Raw genomic sequence first — 18812 nt, 5'->3', positions numbered from 1 at the left:
GGGGAATTTCTTCTTCTTTCTTTTCTCGTTCAAACAAAAAAGTTATAGAAGACATTTACATATTAGTATTTGTAAGGTAGAATTGTGGAAAAACCAGGTACTTGCAATGTGGCAGAATTGGTTCCTCCTGACCATGAGCACGTTTTAGGACTTCTCTGAGCCTTAGGTTTTTGAACTGTAAAATTGGCATAACGTGAATTAAGTACAGTATGTATTTAAAACACCTGGCACATAATTGACAGTGTTATTTCTTCTCCTCCCAGGTCCACCTGACCGGCTACAAAGATATCATTCCTATAAACAACACCTGTCGAGTGTGCCAGGACCCATTGTGGGGTTTCGCGTGGTTCATTTCATTTAATTCTCCCAACAAGGCATTTGAGGTGTAAAGCTAGTGAAGGTTCAGGCCTCCTCTCTTGTCCAAGTTCCTTCCAAAGCTCTGAGTCTAATTTTGTATCTTCCCTTGAAGAAGCCCCCCCACCCCTCATTGTTTCAGTTTCAGGACCCACAAAATCTGGATTCGCCCTGGATGGGTACTATAGTTTTCCTCATTTTGCAAAGAGGGGTAAAGTAAATTGCCCAAGATGACATCCTTGCAAGTAGTGGGGCAAGATTTTAAAACAGCCTGACCCCACAGCCCAAACTCTTAGCCACTGGCGGTGCTGACAACTGGGACAACCAGAGTCGCCAACGGCGGGGCGGAAAACCAACGCTCAAGCCCCTGCGAGCGGCTAACGCGGGCAGGCTGGGGTCGGAGGGGATCACCCCGCCGAGGCTCCCCGCCCCTTCCTCCCCTTCCCCTTCTCCTTTTCCGCGCCGCCGAGTCGGAGCCGCGCTGCTCGCCCGGCGGCCGCCCAGACCGTCCGCTTCCCCTCGGCTGCCCGCACCTGGCCCCGGGATCGGACCCCAGAACTTTCCAAGGGGGAAAACTTGGCGGCGAGGCGGGAGGACTCGAAGGTGAGGCGCTCGGCGGGCGGGGCGGGGCGGGGCGGCGGCGGCGGCAGGAGGGGTGCGGGGGGGGGAAAGGGGCGCGGCGCGCAGGGGGGGGCGCGGGCCGGGCGGCCGCGGGGCTGCAGGTGCCGGGGGCCCGCGGGGCGGAGCGAGGCGGGGCGAGGCGGGGCCGCCGAGGGACCCGGGGCCGCGGGGCCAGGCCGCTCCCGCGTGCTGCGGGGCGCACCGGCCGTCGGCGGGCCGCCTCTGCGGCTCTGGGCGCGCTTCCCCTTTCTCTCGGGTCGGCCGCTGCTCGCTTCTGCGCCGGGCGGGGCGGGGCGGGTGACGGTGAAGAGGGAGCGGAGGAGCCGCCACCTACCGCTCGCCCCGCAGTTCCCGAGCGGGGGGCGTGTTTTGCCGGATCCAAGCTCTGCGTGCGCGGAGGCTGGGAGCGCGGGGTGCGGGTGTGTCTGCCTGCGTTTACCGCAGGGTAATTTCTGAACCACCCCAAACGTGAGAATCTCAAGTTCAAACGTAGCTTGTCCCCTGAGAGACTGAGATGATGGGAAGAAAATGACCGAGTGACGGCGGGGGGGAAGTCCCCACAGACTTCGGGAGAAAAGGGACCGGGGACCGTGGTGCCCCCAACACCCTCGACAAGGCACAGAGAATTAGGGTGGCCTTGCTAGACGGCGCGCGGGACACGCTGCCTTTGGCGGCGGTCGCCGTAGCTTTTGCAGGTGCTCAGCTGTGTTATCAGCGACAGCGCCCCTGCTTGGGGGTGGGGGTGGTGTGTGTGTTGGGGGGAGCGGCTTACCCTAGGGAAAGTGACCCCCCGGTTTCGTTTACTTAAGTGTGAAGATGTCTGTAGAAACCCCTCCTACTGAGAAAAATAAGTGAAGTGACAATTACCAGACTTATTCCAATATCGTGGTATTGAGCGTCTGGCCACTTTGAATGAAAACAAATACCTGGGAGGTGTTCAGGGGATGCGTAATAACCCTACAAGGTTTATATTGTCTGGTGCCGGATGGCCTAACCTGAGGCACCTCCCAGAAGCACCTGGAGAGTTTGTCAAAGTACACCTGTTGGGCCCACCCCAAAGATCCGGAATCAGAAGTGTTGAGGTTGAAGCCCTGGCGTGCGTGCGTGCGTGTGTGTGTGTGTGTGTGTGTGTGTGTGTGTGTGTGTAAGCTTCCCCAGGGATTTTGCCCTGGGCACTTGGTTAGGAATCAGGAAGTGGAGGAACGGGGTTCTACTCCCAGTGTGACCATTGAACAAATTTTAAGCACAGTGTTTCCTCACCTGTAAAATAGTAACCTGTAACCTGGTTAAGTAACCAGTAACCTGGTTAAGATCATAATAAAGATGTAGAATGAACGAAGTGTCGAAAAGGGAGAAATCAGAAAAATGATCCAAAATTCTGGTACGGTGGCAACAAAGGACACAGGCTTTGGTTCTGCCAGCGGTGTTTGGATTCAGTGGGAGGGGGTTGGAGGAAAACACCCTGCCAGGGGAAAGGAGTGTTTGTTTTCAGGTAGTCTGATTTGGAATGGTGTTGGTGTAAACTGTAACTCAGAAAATCAGAATCATCTGGAAGAAACGCAAGCTCCAGCCTGCCCCATCTCTGGATGATGGTTTGAAAAAGGCACCATATATATTTCCTCCTCTAAAAAACCCCAAAGACTTTAGATTATTTTCATGTAGGCAAATCAAGAGCCAGTGACCACCAATGTGTCCTGCCCTGTGGTAACCCCAGTCAGGTTGAAGGCTGCATGTTTCCCTGATAAATGTGAATTTTGGTTCCATTACTCAACAGATTTGTGTTGAGGATCTTGGTGTAGCAGGCATTTTAGAAATACAGAGATGAATAAAATGCTGGGTTTGTTGTTCTAGCTGTCTCTGGCAAGTGGAGGAGACTGATGTGTAAAACAGGCCACGATATAGCCTGGTTAAGATGATTATAAAGGTATAGAATGAACAAAGTTCCATGTGGCCCAGAAGAAAGAGCAACCCCATCAGTCTCAGGGGAAGGGCATTACCCTGGAGCTGGGTAAACACCCTTCTGTAAAAGCTTTGAGAATTGAGGATTCTATGTGTAGTCAAATCTGTGTTCTTATTTTTCAATCTGATGAAATTCTAGTGTAATCATATGCTGACAATCTAAAGTAGAAATGACTTTTGGTTTCATGATGACTCTCTTTAAAATTTACTAGGCTTTCTATCGTTTTATCTTTGTAAAAGTCTCAGCTGTGTCTAAAGTTAATCCAAGAAAGGAGTTGTTAAAAAAAACTTTTCAATGTGTCCTACATTCTTACTAAATAATTTAGCTCCACTTAAAAATAATATTCAGATAAAGTCTGTTATATGCACTTTTTAAAAATGTGCCCCTTTTGGGGTGGTTTTCATTATGTTAATTAGGAAAGCTTAAAATGATTTAACAGAGGAGAAAGCACAAAAGGAAAGCTGCAAGGGGAATAAAAAAGGAATAATTAGGAGGAGGAGGTCGGGAAGAGAACGGACTTTGATAGAATCAGTGGTGGAGAGGGGGGTACTTGTTGGGGGGGAAGAGTAAAAAAGAAATGGGTAAATCAAACATGGCCACCAGCTTCTTCAGGAATTCGATGTGTATGGACTCTTAGTTTTCAAAGTTATTTCAAAACACAGGGGGAGGCAGTATAGTGTGGTAGTTAAAGCATGGGCCCAACAGTTCTGAGTTTGACTGGTGACTTTAACTACCTGCGTCTGCTCATTTGTAAAATGAGGATAATATGATCTACAGGAGACTTGCGAGGATTAACAGCTATGATGCTTGGGAGGCCCCTGGCTGTGATAAGGCCTCAATCACTGGTGGCCTCTGCTCTTGCTGTTCTTATCTCCCCTTACTTGATCCTAGTGGAAGCACCAGTGAGCTGGCCAGATGCTCTGTCCTCCTTTTCCAGTTGGAGTTGGGCCAGGCTGGCTTTCGAAAGTCATATAGGTAATGGGTAGCTGAACTGAAGGGAGAAGCTCTGTCTTTTGCAATTTTGTGTCTGCCTTTCTCCTGCTCCACACTTTTGCTGATGGGGTTCTGGCTGAAGTCGCCCCTCCCTGGTGTTTAAAGGGCCAAAGGCTGTAACAGTGGGTGTCTGTTACAACTCTTCCACTAACACCAGCCCCCAGTGACTCTCCCCTTCTCATTGTTGATTTCTATGAAAATTACATTTTTCTTAGGCTTATGGATGGGATTGGGAGAGGGAGACCATGGGAAAGCCATAAATGGAAGTCTTATATGGAAGAGCTCTAAAAGGGGGAGCCCCTCTCTCCAACTTCCAGTAATGTGTTGTAATATTACTAGAAAAGTAGCCTTATTGCTCAGTGACTTAACTGCTTTCATCTGCAGCTGGTGGTTCTGGTGCAAAAATATTTCCCTGCGTATCCCGTCACATATGTCTTGTCCCTGGAGAGGTGGGTGAGGGGATCATGGATCATGGCTGTGTAGAGACCTCATGGTTGTGGGTCAGATTTTAATTAGAATGTTAATTGGTAATTTGCAATGGAGAAGTATGACCAAGAATCTCTTCCATGTAAAACAAAGATGCAGAAAAGTATAAAGGAAGAACGTTTTGGAGAGCAGCCCCCAGCTTTCGTTCATTTTTTTTTTTCCTTAACGAAGGTGTGCCTTTAATCTTCGTGGATCATCTTTCTCCTTTTACACGCAAAGGATTCCCAACTTCATAACTCTCAATTTAGCATTTTTTAAAGATTTTATTTATTTGAGAGAGCATGCACAAAAGAGAGCACGAGCAGTGGGGAGGGGTAGAAGGAGAGGGAGAAGCAGACTCCCTGCTGAGCAGGGAGCCCTATGCTGGACTTGATCCCAGGATCCTGGGATCGTGACCTGAGCCGAAGGCAGACGCTTAACCGACTGAGCCACCCAGGTGCCCCTCAATTTAGCATTTTTAACTTTCTCAATCAAAACTGCATGTACCTAGGATAGTGTTGGGTGCTGTAAGTGACGCTCAAGGTAAAAAGTCAACAGCCCAAGAAGCAGTGAAGAAACAAGTGGTGGGGTGAATATAAATGCCAAATGGATGTGGCACAGTCTCCCAAAAGGTTTGAGAAAGCTTCCCAGAGGAGGAGAGGGGACTGCAGCCTTCCTGCAGGGGTCAGAATGGCCTTTCAAACCCTGAGGATGCAGGAACAGTGGGCGGCATTAGGGATGGAGAGCTGAGGGAGTAAGAGTACAGATAACTGGGACCTTGAGGCTCATCCCCCACAACTAGTCCCAGGCATCCCAAAAGACTAAAGCAGGTTTACTTGCTGTGCAGCCTCCAGGGGAGAATACTAGCAGCAAGGCAAAGCTTCCTCTGCCAATGACAAGGCTCCCTGAAAGTCACAGGGCGTCTTAGACGATCTAGTGATTAGTTATGATAGGCATTAACTGTCTATTGAATACATTTGCTAAATATACTGGAAACACCTGAGAGAGTTTGGGTAGGGCTGTGAAGAGCATTTATTAAAGTATAAATGATTCTTCCCTATTCTTGGAACGGAGTTTAGAGATCAGGAAGCCATAGGATCCCCAGGAAAGGAAAGTGGAGGGGAGGTGTCTGGAGAGGACTTTGAGACCTTTGTTATCAGACACAAAGGCCCTTGAGTTCTGCCCAGATGGTAGCAAGACCTGTGGGTCTGAGTCACACTAAGTAAACAAATCCGAATCTGTCTAAAGCATCCCATTTTTAGATTATTAATTTATGTCTGAAAGATGGAAGTGACTAGCAGGCCCCTTTGCCTTTTCAGAAGCAGGTTGAGGCATTTACATTATGGCAGGGGCAACCAGTTAAAGGCTGGAGGGCTACTTGTTGAGAAAAGAGAACAGAAGAGTTGACTGATCCTCCGTAATAGTGTCACGAAGCCCCAGAAGTCTGTGATCTACCCTTGGCCCAGCAGTGAACTGAGGCTGGGCTCTCCTTCGCACAGTGGGAGAGATGCACGGACTGCAGTGCTCCGCTTCAAGTCTCCCTTTCCAGGACTCCCAGATCACCAGCCTTTGCTTAGATTTGTCAGCCACCTCTCAGGCATTCATGATTTTGATTTGGTCATGATAATCTCTCTTAAATTGGGGGTCATTTTTCTTAGGAGAAATTCTAGTGTGTGCGAATTTACTTTTGAGGACTCTTTTGGCAACTACACCTATTCTAGCTTCAGTATGTGTGTGTGAATTTTGAGTCACTCTTATTAGAGATGATCAAGTATTGGCTCAGCCTAAACTTGGATTGAGCTCTGGCTGAAGTACAACTACAATGATGAGTAGCTTCTGAATTGGCCGTCCATTTGCACAAGTCCACAAACCTGAAGACTTCAGGCTAAAGGAAGATAGAAGCAGCATCCAGGGGTAGGAGGAATGGAGGTGAGTGGTGTGGAGGAAATGGGATGGCCTATGGCACCCCGCCCCCAACAACCCCGATCCCAGGGGCCCAAGTACTTAGACCGGGCTTGGGGTGGGGGACCAGAAGTGTGAACTGTTGCGGCTCATTTTGGTGTCATTTTTGCAAGAGGATCGAAGGGAACATAGTGTCTTTAGCTGCTTGAAGGTTTGGGATTTGGGGGTACATTGGAAGGCGGCATCCCGGGCAGGGAAGCATCTGGTTCTCTGGAGCACTGTGAACAGTGTGCCCGCATGAAACTGGCACTGGGCTTGTGCCCCTCTCGCCACTGATGGGACAGCCCTTGGCTGGGGACATGGGTGGGGTGGCTCTGTGATCAGAAGAAAAATGTTTTAATATACACATTATCCAAGACAGAACAAGATATTTATAGTTTAATGTTTGAGAAAAATAAGGGTAGAAAGTTTTTAGCAAGCAAGAGGTAAGTAGAACACTACCCGTTATTAATTTGCAATGTGTAAAATGTCGATTACTCTGTCTTTATATAGGTGTTGACATGGCTCAATAAAGGTGAATGTGTCAAAATATAAAGTTGTTCAAGCTAATTCTCTGGAGCTCAGGGGTTCCTCTGGGGTGCCCACAAGTAGATGTGGGTTAGGAGAAGGGATGAGGGAAAAATAAAGTGAAATCTCTTTTACATGCTGCTTCAACTCCTCTGCTTTACTTTTGTTCCTTTTATATGTTGAGCTTCTGCTATATCATTATGGAAAAGTGTATCTGCTTTCAGAAGTAAGAGTGCTACTATTATAAAAACTTTCAAAGGCTACATTTCAGCCCAAATTATAGGGCTGCCATTTATTTGGAACATGAAACTATCTCTGAACACAGAACCCAAATCAAGACATTGGTTATATAATTGTGTATGGGGATCAGAGTTTTTCTCCCAGGTCTTGCTCGTCATCATTAATCATGGAAATGTAACTTTGGTTTTCCTAAAGGCACCTGTACACATGATTTATCCCTCTGACAACTGTGGCTCTGTATCTGGAGATGAGCAGGCCACATGTCTCTTCTTGGAGCCTCAGGACTTTGCTAAGGATGAAAGTGAAGGACAAAGTTCTGATCAGAGTGGGAATGCACCAGCCAGAGGGTTGCTGATAGAAGAGACTGTAGAATCCAGCCTGGAGTGAGGAGAAAGGAGGGTAGCTGGGGGTCCTGGGACAGAGGGATGCAGGACAGTGGGATCCTAAGGAGCAAGATTTGGGGACAAAGGCAATTGTGTTTAAACCATATAAACCTTAATCCATATAAACACATTTCCTCACATTAAAGAGTGCCGAGGCCATGTGGTTTTGTATGACAGGCACAGCAAGAGACAGTAGGTTGTGATTCTCATGCTGCCTCTGTTCTTGGCTTTGTGACCTTTGAATCTGCTTCCTTATATGTAAAATGAAAGTGTTAAACTAAGCACTTGGCGAGCTTCCTTCTCTGCTGAATACCTTGTGTCTCGGCAAGTGTGTTTTCATGAAGAACTATGGATATGAATATCTGTGCCTCTCAGTGCTCATTTCTCATATTTCATATTTTTCCTAAAAAGAAATGAGACCCTCCTTTCTCTGTGTATATGGTACCACCATATGTAAAGGATATTTGTCAATAGAAGGTTCCATTTTTTTGAGCTTGAACAAAATTTGGGTGGGATCTTTCATTATAACATGTTGTGAAAAAGTGTTGGGTTAATGTATTTTTCCAGTGTCTTACGTCAAACACTGAGCTATGTTAGGTACAAGATATAACATTAAATTTGCATTATCATTCGTCTATTAAATACTACAGATCATTTTCAAATTTAAAATTTGCTGGAAATATTTTCATAAAATACCTCTGGTATAACTCAGACATGTATACACACACACTTTTTCCTTATATAAATATAAAGGGAGTTTGAAAGGATGTTCACCAAACTTAATCCTGGCTACCTCTGGGGAATGGACTATTAAAGGGGCTGGTAAGCTTCTAATTTTTACATAGGTACTTTTGTGTTTTTACAATGAACATATATTTTTTATAATTTCATGTGTGATTTGTTACAGAATGAGCCTTAATGATCATAAAGTGTCTTCCTTTATTGGATTGGTAGACCATGATCACCATTTGACATAAGTAATTTAAGACCTAAAGTTAAATAGTATCATTTTGTTAGACCACCTAGGAAAATGGATACCTCTTCCATTAGGAGAGTAGATTTGGGGGTTACATGTGTTCTTTTTGGTGTATCTTTGGACAAGATTCATGTGATAGTTAATATAAGCAAAGATTTTCTCCAATCACTTAGAGTCTTGAACCCAGAGATGACAAATGAGTGTCATCATTTTTGGTTGTGGCTGCCTAGAGGGAAGAATCCAGAAGTCCTATCTATGCTCACTGGGCAAAAAACCATGATCAGTAACTGGCCTGAGCAAGGTACTAAAGGGTGAAGAAAATAACTGATCATTTGCCATGTATTTACCATCCCCAAATCCTAGAATTTTAGGTGATGAGTTTCTTTATGAAGATAAAGATTTCTTTTTATCCAGATATCTTAAGGACTTACTATCTATACTGTTATGCTTAATCAGATAGTATTTTGCATAGTTAGTGGGCAGTTTTCATGATAAGTCATGGTAAGATTGCAATGACTGGCATCTTTTGTATTCCTCATAGAAGCAGGAATGATAGTTAAAGAATAAAAGAATTACTCAAAAATTAACGATGAATGGAATAAATTATCTTGGCAATGTGAGGTTATAGCTAATAAGGATAATTCACTCTGATTGAGCATCAGCCAAAATAATTTTAAAACATTTATCAGTATACATGTTAAGCTGAAAAATTGAGTACTGTAATTTACAATTTTGTTCTGGGGCCCTCTTCAATCATCTGTTTGGTACCAAGGAGGAGATAAATGGTTTTGGTGCAGGAAAGAGTAGCTCAGATTTTGCATTTGTGGTTTAAGAGGGCACAATGTTGCATATATGCTGGATGTCTAGAGAAGAGTACACATACTTTCTTTTCATAAGGATGAGCTGTTAGAAAAGAAAAAATACAGAAAGTCTTCCCAACCCCATTTTTTTTCCTTGGAAAAAAGAGGAAGGCACTTAGTCAATCACTGGATAGTGTGAAGCTTCCAGCATATTGGGTCTCCAGTTATTTCAGACTGAATTTAAAAACAAAATCACACATTTGGATGCTCTCCTGCTTGCAACAATATGAACAAGATATTCATTCAACAATCTCTATTGAGCACTTACTACATGTCAAGTACTGTTCTAGACTCTGGGAATAGAGTAGTGGCTAAGAGAGTGAGCCCCTGACCCGTGTTATTCATCACAGATGAGAACATTAAATCTCTGCAAAGTGTCCTGCCCAACCTAGTAGAAGTGGGACTTAATTCTAAATTCAGTGTTCTATCCTGTATGCTATAGTACCTTACATAATTTTGGAAGACCTGGTCAGATATCAGCAGGATGGTTTTGTCTACTTTATCTTTGCTCTTCCCATGGTGGTGATTCACTCTTTTCCATCCTGTGTGGCATGGTATGGATACGGAAAGATATACCACCCATGGGAGTCACTTACACCCTATTCTAGTACTAGGGCAAATCATATTCATCTTCTGAATAGCAACCTAGAATCATGTTATTAAAAATAACATGTGAGTAGGGGCCTCTGGGTGGCTAAGTCCATTACGCATTGGACTCTTGGTTTCGGCGCAGGTCATGATCTCAATGTTGTGAGATGGAACCCCCCTCCCCCCCTGCCGCCCTTGGGTTCTGTGCTGGGCATGGAGCCTGCTTGAGATTCTCTCTCTGCCTCTCCCTATGCTTAATTGCTCGCACTCTCTCAAAAACAAAAACCACACACGTGAGTAAAATAAACAATTGAAGCGGTATTTTTTCAAACTCTTAATTTGGTAGAATGAAACCAGTATTTAAAAAAAAGAGTATATCAGTATTAGTAAGATAAATATTATGTGAACTTCATGAATATTTTTGTATTAGGTTGCAACATGAAATTTTTCTTACTGTTGGTTGTGGACAAAAACATTTGAAACATTGGCTTAAAGGACATCAGGTAAGAGACTGTTCGTGACAAAAAATAAAAGTAGATGATTATCCTTAGCAATCATTTTAGTGTGTAGGTTGATTACCTAAAGGGATCACAGCAATAAAGTAGAATTTCTGTGATGAGAATTCTAGTGGAAGTTATTTGGCATCTGAACATATGCCTGAACAGATTTTTTTTTTTTTCATTAAACACACACACGTTGCAGTTACTGGTTTCCCTGTGTCCTATTCTTTTGCTTATTGCGGTTTCCTGTATTGAGTGGTTTCGTTATTTTTTGAAATATATTTTGCAATTTAATTGCATGGTATATAGAGAAATTTGGGGAAATAAATTACCTATTTGAGGCAATATCATATAATCTGATTGTTAACATCTACAGTTGATTAGACTTTAAGTTTTTAAATATAACCTACTAAATTGTTTTAAAATTATTTTTTCCACTTAATTTCTGAACGTTTGCCAATGGATTTTGCCCGAAGATATATATTTGTAGTAAAAGAGTAACAGATTCAGTTTCCTAAATTGGGGGACTCCATAGACTATAGGAAAAGGTCATTAATTTGGAATTTGATAATTTGGACAATTGGACTGATACTTGGGAAAGATAAGAGCTTATTGCTAAAAATGGTTGTGTAAAGAGATCTTAAGAGTTTTAAATCTGTAAAAATACATAGATTTTGGTAGCACTTAAGTCTATTTTTCTGTGCTGTAATTTGTTTCAGAGATATGTATAGAAATGCAATTATTGAATTAGCCAGGACAGAGATTTAAATATTATATGCTTGTTCTTTGCAAACCATGGTCTTATTCCTTTGAATAAATTTATGATCTAATTATGGAGACAGAAATGTCAAAGAAAGCTAACCTTTTTCTCCTTGGAGGACAGGAGAACCACACACAAAAGATAAAGTTCAGGGGCTCTAAGCAGGAAAGCTAAGTGAGCTCTGGTTGCTGGTATCAAAGACTTTATAGTAGGATTGTATTATGGATACATTTAATTTACTTGAGCTCAACCAGTCAAGATCAAGAGAAAGAACAAATCAGTCAGTGCAGGAGGTCGTACCTAGCATTCCATGCAGTAGGTGTATGTGATGGAGAATGTGAATCTCATGTTCCCTTACTTGGTCTTAGTTCCACTCAACTCTCACCAGAACCACAAATATTTTTAATTCCACCAGCTTCCACTCCACTTGCAACAAACAATCTGACCTCCTACCTCATTAAGAAAAAGAGGGGGGAGGGAGGGGAGACTATAAATTGTGAACTTGTGAACTGCTTTCTTCCCATCTGTCCTTCCCTACCCTTGCCATTTACCCTCCTCTTCAGCCTCAGAAATATCTTTCTTAGTCAAGACCTGTCTTCACTCCTGTAGGACTTTGCTCCCTCACTTATACCCCCTCCATTATAGTCAGAGGTTAGCAGCACAGAGCATAAAAAATCCTGGCTTTGGGGCCAGAGTCTGCCAGGCTGGAATATGGTTTCATACTTTTTAAATGTCTGATTCTGGGCATGTTGCTTAACTTCTCTGTGATTCAGTTTTTCCATTTGAAAAATGGGACTAGTGATAGAACGGCCATGACATAAGGCAGGTAAAGGGCTTGGAGCAGTATCTGGCTGAGGCTTTCGGTGAATGCTCTTTCTACTCTTCCCACCTTTACTACTGTTAACCTACTAATCTCAAAGTCTCTACTGCTTTTTATTCCTTAGCCCATTTGTTTGTTAAACCATTTTCTATTCTGGAAAAGAATAAAGCCAAACCTTCTCTTTTCCCTGGGCCCCTTCTAACCGCTGTCTTCTCTCTCTCTTCCCCCTCAAATGTTCTAAAGAATACTGAAGGTTAGCCCTCTCTAGTTCTTCACCCCCTATTAGCTTTTTTAGAAATGGTTTTTAATGAGACATTGACTAGATACACGAATTATACAGTATTTTCTATTTTTTTTAAAGGTTTTTAAGTAAACTATGCATGGGGCTTGAACTCACAATCCCAAGATCAGGAGTTGCATGCTCCATTGACTCAGCCAGCCAGGCACCCCAAATAAAAGTATTTTCTATTTAGAGTACCCTGCAACCCTCTGTCTTTACTACTTCCTGTTAACTTTGGAGTTCTCTGACTTCCTCTCTAAATCCTTCCTTCCCTCATTTCCCTTTGAGTGTTACCAGTAGGCAGATTTTTGTATTTATCATTCCCTTCATAGTTTACCTTTTTGTGAATATTGCTTAGCTTTATAAGTAGAATTATGATATAAATTATATAGAAGCTTGCTTTTTTGAACCTAACTGTAATTATGTCCATTTTTTAAAAAAGATTTATTTATTTGAGAGAGAAAGGGATCGAGAGAGAGTGCGACTGCATGGGGGGAGGGGCAGAGGGCGAGAGAGTGAGAATGTTTTTAATTTTTATTTTAAATTCAATTTAATTAACATATACTGTATTATTAGTTTCCTAGGAAGAGTTCAGTGATTCATCAGTTGCATACAACACCCAGTGCGCCTTACATCAGGTGCCCTCCATAATGCCCGTCACCCCAGTTATCCCATCCCCCACCCACCTCCCCTCCAGCAATCCTGTTTGTTCCCTGTAGTTAAGAGTCTCTTCTGGTGGGCGCCTGGGTGGCTCAGTTGGTTAAGCGACTGCCTTTGGCTCAGGTCATGATCCTGGAGTCCGGGATCGAGTCCCGCATCGGGCTCCCTGCTCGGCAGGGAGTCTGCTTCTCCCTCTGACCCTCCTCCCTCTCATGCTCTCTGTCTCTCATTCTCTCTCTCGCAAATAAAAAATTAAAAAAAAAAAGTCTCTTCTGGTTTTCCTCTTATTTTATTTTTCCTTCCCTTCCCCTATGTTTTGTTTCTTAAATTCCACATATGAATGAAATCATATGGTATATGTCTTTCTCTAACTGACTTATTTCGCTTAGTTGATACACTCTAGTTCCATCCACATCATTGCAAATGGCAAGATTTCATTCTTTTTGATTTTTTGATGGCTGAGTAATATTCCAGTGTGTGTGTGTGTGTGTGTGTGTGTGTGTGTGTGTGTGTGTGTATCACATCTTCTTTGAGAAAGAGAATCTTAAGCAGACTCCATGCCAACTGCGAACCTGACCCAGGGCTCGAACTCACGACCCTGAGATCATGACCTGAGCCAAAACCAAGAGTTGGATGCTTAAACGACTGAGCCACCCAGGTGCCCCTAACTATGTCCATTTTTATTGGCATAAAGAATGTCATTATATGCCACAATTTATTCATTTTCCTGTTGATGGACATTTGGATCTTTTCCTACTATAAACAGGTTTGCTTCTCCTATTTTGAGATATATTCTTCTACATATATCCTGGTGTACATATACACACTTTTTTCTAGGATTTATACCTAATAATGGAATTCCTGAGATATTTAGTATATACCCTTTTTTATTCATTGAATGTCTCAATTATTGGTCGAAGTGATTGTGCTATTTGATACTTCCATCAGAAGTGTAAATGTTCTTGTCAGATTTTTAAATTTTGCAGTGGTAAATGATATCTGATTTTTTTCTTTCTTTTTTTGAAGTAAGCTCTGCCCCCCAACTGGGGCTCCAACTCATGACCCTGAGATCAAGAGCTGAAAGCTCTACTTACTGAGCCAGCCAGGTGCCCCAGTATCTGACATTTTTAAACTTATGTTATTTGATTACTAAGGAAGTCAACCGTCTTTTCATTTGTTTCTTGACCATTTCAGTTTTTCAGTTAAGTGCCTATTTATATGTTTTGCCCAGTTTCATTTCAGGTGGTTTATCTCTTTTATTTATAGTAGTTCTTTGTAATTCTGGGATAAGAAGCCTACTTTCAGATTTGTGGTTTGTTGTTTTATTTTATGTCCTTTTCTCCTCTTCCAGCTGCTTTGAAATTTTTTCTTTGTCATTGCTTTCCAGTAATTTGATTATGATGTGCCTTGATGTGGTTTTCTTTTCTTAAAAAAAAAAACTTAGATATAATTCATATGCAGTACAATTAATCATTTAAAGTATACAGTTCTATAATTTTTGGTATATTCATAGAGTTGTACATCTATCGCCATAATCAAGTCTAGAATATTTTCATTATCTAAAAAACCTCTTGCCCCCAATCCTTCCACCTCCCCAGCCCTAGGCAACTACTAATCTGCTTTCTGTCTCTATATTTGCTTATCCTGCACATTCCATATAGGTGGAATCATACAATATGTGGTCCTTTGTTACTGATTTTTTTCACATAGCACAGTGTTTTCAAAGGTCATCCATGTTGTAGCATATACCCGTTCTTCGTTTCTTTTTACTGCTAAATCTTTGTATGGATAGGTCATATTTTATTTATCCATTTGTCAAAAAGACTATTCTTTATTGAATGGTCTTGGCACTCATTAAAAAAAAAAAAATCACCTGGCCTTAGGTGTATGGGTTTGTTTGGGGACTTTCTATTGCACTGATCTATATCTAGTCTTATGCAAGTACAACGTTGTCTTAATTTTCTGTAGCTTTATATACAGTAAGTTTTGAATTGGGGAAGGGTGAGCCCTCCAACTTTGATCTTATTTTTTAAGATTGTTTTGGTTATTCTGGTTCCCTGGAATTTCCATATAAACTTAGGAGCAGCTTCTCAATTTCTGCATAGAAATTAGCCACAAGTTTTATAGAGATTGTGTTACACTTGTAGATCAATTTCAGGTGTGGTATTCTTTAGTAACATGTTCTCATTTCCCTCTGAGTCCTCACTGGTAGTACCTTTAATGCCCATATTTTGACAGTTCGGTGAAGACTTTTCTCTCTCTCTCTCTTTAAAGATTTATTTATTTGAGAGAGAGCGGGGTTGGGGGAGGGCAGAGGGAGACAGACAGAATCTTAAGCAGACTCCCTGCTGAGCGAGGAGCCCTATTCAGGGTTCTGTCTCACGACCCTGAGATCATGACCTGAGCCAAAATCAAGAGTCAGACGCTTCGCTGACTGAGCCACCCAGGTGCCCCACTGAAGACCTTTTCTATCATGTTTGTCAAAATTCTTTTAGCCTCCGCTACAGCCTGATTCCAGAACTCTTCAATATTTTTGTTATAACAGCACACCACTTCCAGACACCAAAGTCTGTATTAATGTTCGATTGCTTCCATAACAAATTAACATAAACTTAGTGGCTTAAAATACCTATTTTATTACCTCACAGTTCTATAACTCACAAGTCTGAGCTGACCTTTCACTAGCCCTTTAGCTTTACCTCTCACAATTCTTTGTGTCTTCTAGGTTCTGGTAATAACCAGCAGCTGGGAGTTCCCTGTAGATACCAGGCCATTTGCATATCCATGCCCTTCTTCTGGTCTTACCATTACCTAGTGTCTTAGTTCAAACTGTTAGAACAGTTACCGTAGACTGGGTGAGTTAAACAGCAAACATTGATTTCTCAGTTCTGGAGGCTGGAAGTCTAAGATCAGGGTGCCAGCAAGATTGGACTTTTGACAAAAACCCTCTTCCTGGTTATGTCCTCACATAGCCTTTCCTTAGTATTGCACTCAGGGAGCTAGTGAGCTGTGGTCTCATCATCCCCATGTAAATTTTTGAGAATCCCATCACTGGGGCTCTACCTTCATGACCTCCATGACCCCATCTAAACCTAATAATCTGAAGGTCCCACCCATAAATACCATAACATTTGGGGGTGAGATCCTCAACATATGAATTTTGGGAGGACACAAACATTCAGCCCATAGCATTATGCTCCTTGCTTCCCCAGTTTCCCACATATAAAATGCATCCATTGCATCCCACCTGCTCCAAAAGTCTTAACTCATTCGTGCATCAATTCTAAGGTCCAAAGTGTCATCTGAGTATCATCTAAATCCGCTATGGGTGAGACTTGTATGATTCAGCCTGAGGCAAAATTTTAACCCAGCTGTAAACCTGTGAAACCAAACAAGCTCTGGTTCTAGCCTATGATGGTGGGACAGGCATGAGATAGGCATCCCCATTCCAAAAGGGAGAAATAGGAAAGAAGGAAGGGACAGTGAGTCTCAAGTCCATAACCAGGAAGGCATACTCCCTTAGACCTCAAGGTTTAGAATAATCCTCTTTGGCTGGATGGTCTACCCTTTGGACTCACTGGGGCAATGGTTCTGACTCTGAGGCTCTGCTGGGTGGGGGTTGTATCCCCACTTCTCTGGGCAGCCCCAGTCCCACAGCTCTGCTGGGCAGTGGTCCCACCCTTTGAAACCCAGGTAGGGGCAGCTGTGCTCCCTGCGCCCAAGTACTCTGGTTCTGTGGTGGGAATGGCAGCCCCAGTTATCTCTGAATCCCCCTCAGTGAGCTGCTTCCTTTGTTTTGAAGAACAGTGCGTGTTCACAACCAAATAATTCTAGGGTCCTGTAGGATCTGAGAAGTCTGAGAGCCTTCCTTCATTTTGTCCCACGTTGTTGAAACTGGCGGTGTTCCTGCTGGAGTGGCTGATTAGGTCAGTAATCATGGTTCACACCCGTGCACTAATCTTATCAAATGGTCAGTCAGACCACACTAAGTGTTCTCTTCCAAACATGCTTTCTCATTTTTTGCAAGATGGATGAGATGAGAATTTTCCAAATATTTAAGTTCTGCTTCCTTTTTGCTTAACACTTCCTTCTTCAATTTATTTCTCTCTTCTCACATTTTACTATAAGCTTTCAGGAGGAACCAAGCTGCTCCTTCAAAACTTCGCTTAAAAAATCTCTTTGGCTAGGGGCGCCTGGGTGGCTCAGTCGTTAGGCGTCTGCCTTCGGCTCAGGTCATGATCCCAGAGTCCCGGGATCAAGCCCCGCATCAGGCTCCCTGCTCAGCGGGAAGCCTGCTTCTCCCTCTCCCACTCCCCCTGCTTGTGTTCCCTCTCTCGCTGTCTCTCTCTCTGTCAAATAAATCAATAAAATCTTTAAAAAAAAAAAATCTCTTTGGCTAAATATCCAATTTCATGGCTTGCAAGTTCTTCCTTCCACAAAACCCTGGTATTTCTCCATGGTCCAATAGCACGTTCCTCATGTGTGTCTCATTCTCATCAGAATGGCCTTTACCGTCCATATTTCTACCAACATTCTGTACGTGGTTACAGATGTGTTCTCTAAGAAACTGGAAACCTTCTCTACAGTTCTCCTCTCATTCTGCGCTCTCACCAAAATCTCCTTTAAAAGTCTCTACAAGTAATCTCAGCTTTTCCTAGCATGCAGCTCAAATCTTCTACAGCCTCTACCCAGTTCCAAAGTCTCATCCATATTTTTAGGCATTTGCTAAAGCACCGCCCACTTCTCAGTACCAGTTTCTTAGATGAGGATGCTGTAACAGATTACTATTGACTGGGTGGCTTAAACAAGGAACACTTCTTGCAGTTTTGGAGGCTGGAAGTCCAAGATCAGGGTGCCAGCAGGGTTGGGTTTCTGGTGAGAACCCTTTTCCCAGTTCCACCCTGCTGTAGCCTTCCCTTGGTTTGTGCCTATAGACGAGAGCTCTGGTCTCATTATCCCCTTATAAGGGCACTAATCCCATCACTGAGGCTCTACCCTCATGACCTCATCTAAACCCAAGTATCTTCCAAAGGCCCCAGCTCCAAACTGTCACACTGGGGATTAGGACTTCAACATATGAATTTGCACAGAACATAGACACTCAGTCCATGATGGTACCTAGTGTGCTCGTCCCACTCAAATGTCTTCATCCACTAAATGTGTAGAATCATCTCTTTTAGAAAATTGGTCTCTGCTGCTGAGTTGAGCTAAGTGCCCCAATGCTGTGTGTCCATAATAGCATGTAGTTCACCTTCAGTTACCACTCTCTATCAGAATAATCTTGCACGTGCCAGTCCGCCTGATAGACTGTGCCTCTCAACTACCCGCAGGGCTTAGTGATTGCCTGGTATGCAGTGGTGACCAAAGAAAGTTTGGACTGAACTAGATAGAGGAAGTGAGGACTATATTTGACCAGACAAGAGGTTAAAACTTCTGTCAAGTACAATTTAAAAGATTAAAAACTGGTTTAAAAAAGTTGCCAATAGGTGACAGCAAGAAGGTTGATATACAGTATAGTATATTTTAGGGAAAACATTGTCTCCGATATGTAAAGGAGAAATGTGATGACTGGAAGTCACAAAGGAGCAAATATATATAAGAGCTAACAAAAGGTGAAAAATGCTCAATCTCACTAGTAATCAAGGTATGCAAATCAAAATGATGCCATTTTTTCCTAATCACTTTCTCAAATATAAAGATCTTGGGGTGGCTGGCTGGGTGGCTCAGTGTAGTTAACGGTCTCCCTTCAGCTCAGGTCATGACCCCGGGGTCCTGGGATTGAGCCCCATATCGGACTCCCTGCTCAGTGGGGAGCCTGCTTCTCTCTCCCTTTGCCTGCCACTCTGCCTACTTGGGCTCTCTCTCTCTTTCTCTCTCTGTCAA

The 18812-nt window shown here is 43.1% G+C and overlaps 1 protein-coding gene across 4 annotated transcripts in view; it reads left to right on the top strand.

Moving 5' to 3' along the window:
• The first annotated feature begins 266 nt into the window (after positions 1-266).
• Positions 267-18812, top strand: part of PLAGL1 (PLAG1 like zinc finger 1) — a 110219-nt gene continuing 91673 nt past the window's right edge. For all 4 annotated transcript variants that reach the window (XM_081827446.1, XM_081827441.1, XM_081827442.1 and 1 more), the window contains exon 1: positions 267-957. The gene's annotated coding sequence lies outside the window, so the exon portion shown is untranslated. The remainder of the gene's footprint in view (positions 958-18812) is intronic.

This window comes from Leptonychotes weddellii, chromosome 8, assembly GCF_054177405.1.
Source record: "Leptonychotes weddellii isolate Sample4059 chromosome 8, ASM5417740v2, whole genome shotgun sequence".
Lineage (NCBI taxonomy): Eukaryota > Metazoa > Chordata > Mammalia > Carnivora > Phocidae > Leptonychotes > Leptonychotes weddellii.
The sequence above is the reverse complement of the archived record's forward strand: the minus strand, read 5'-3'. Positions and strand labels throughout refer to the sequence as shown.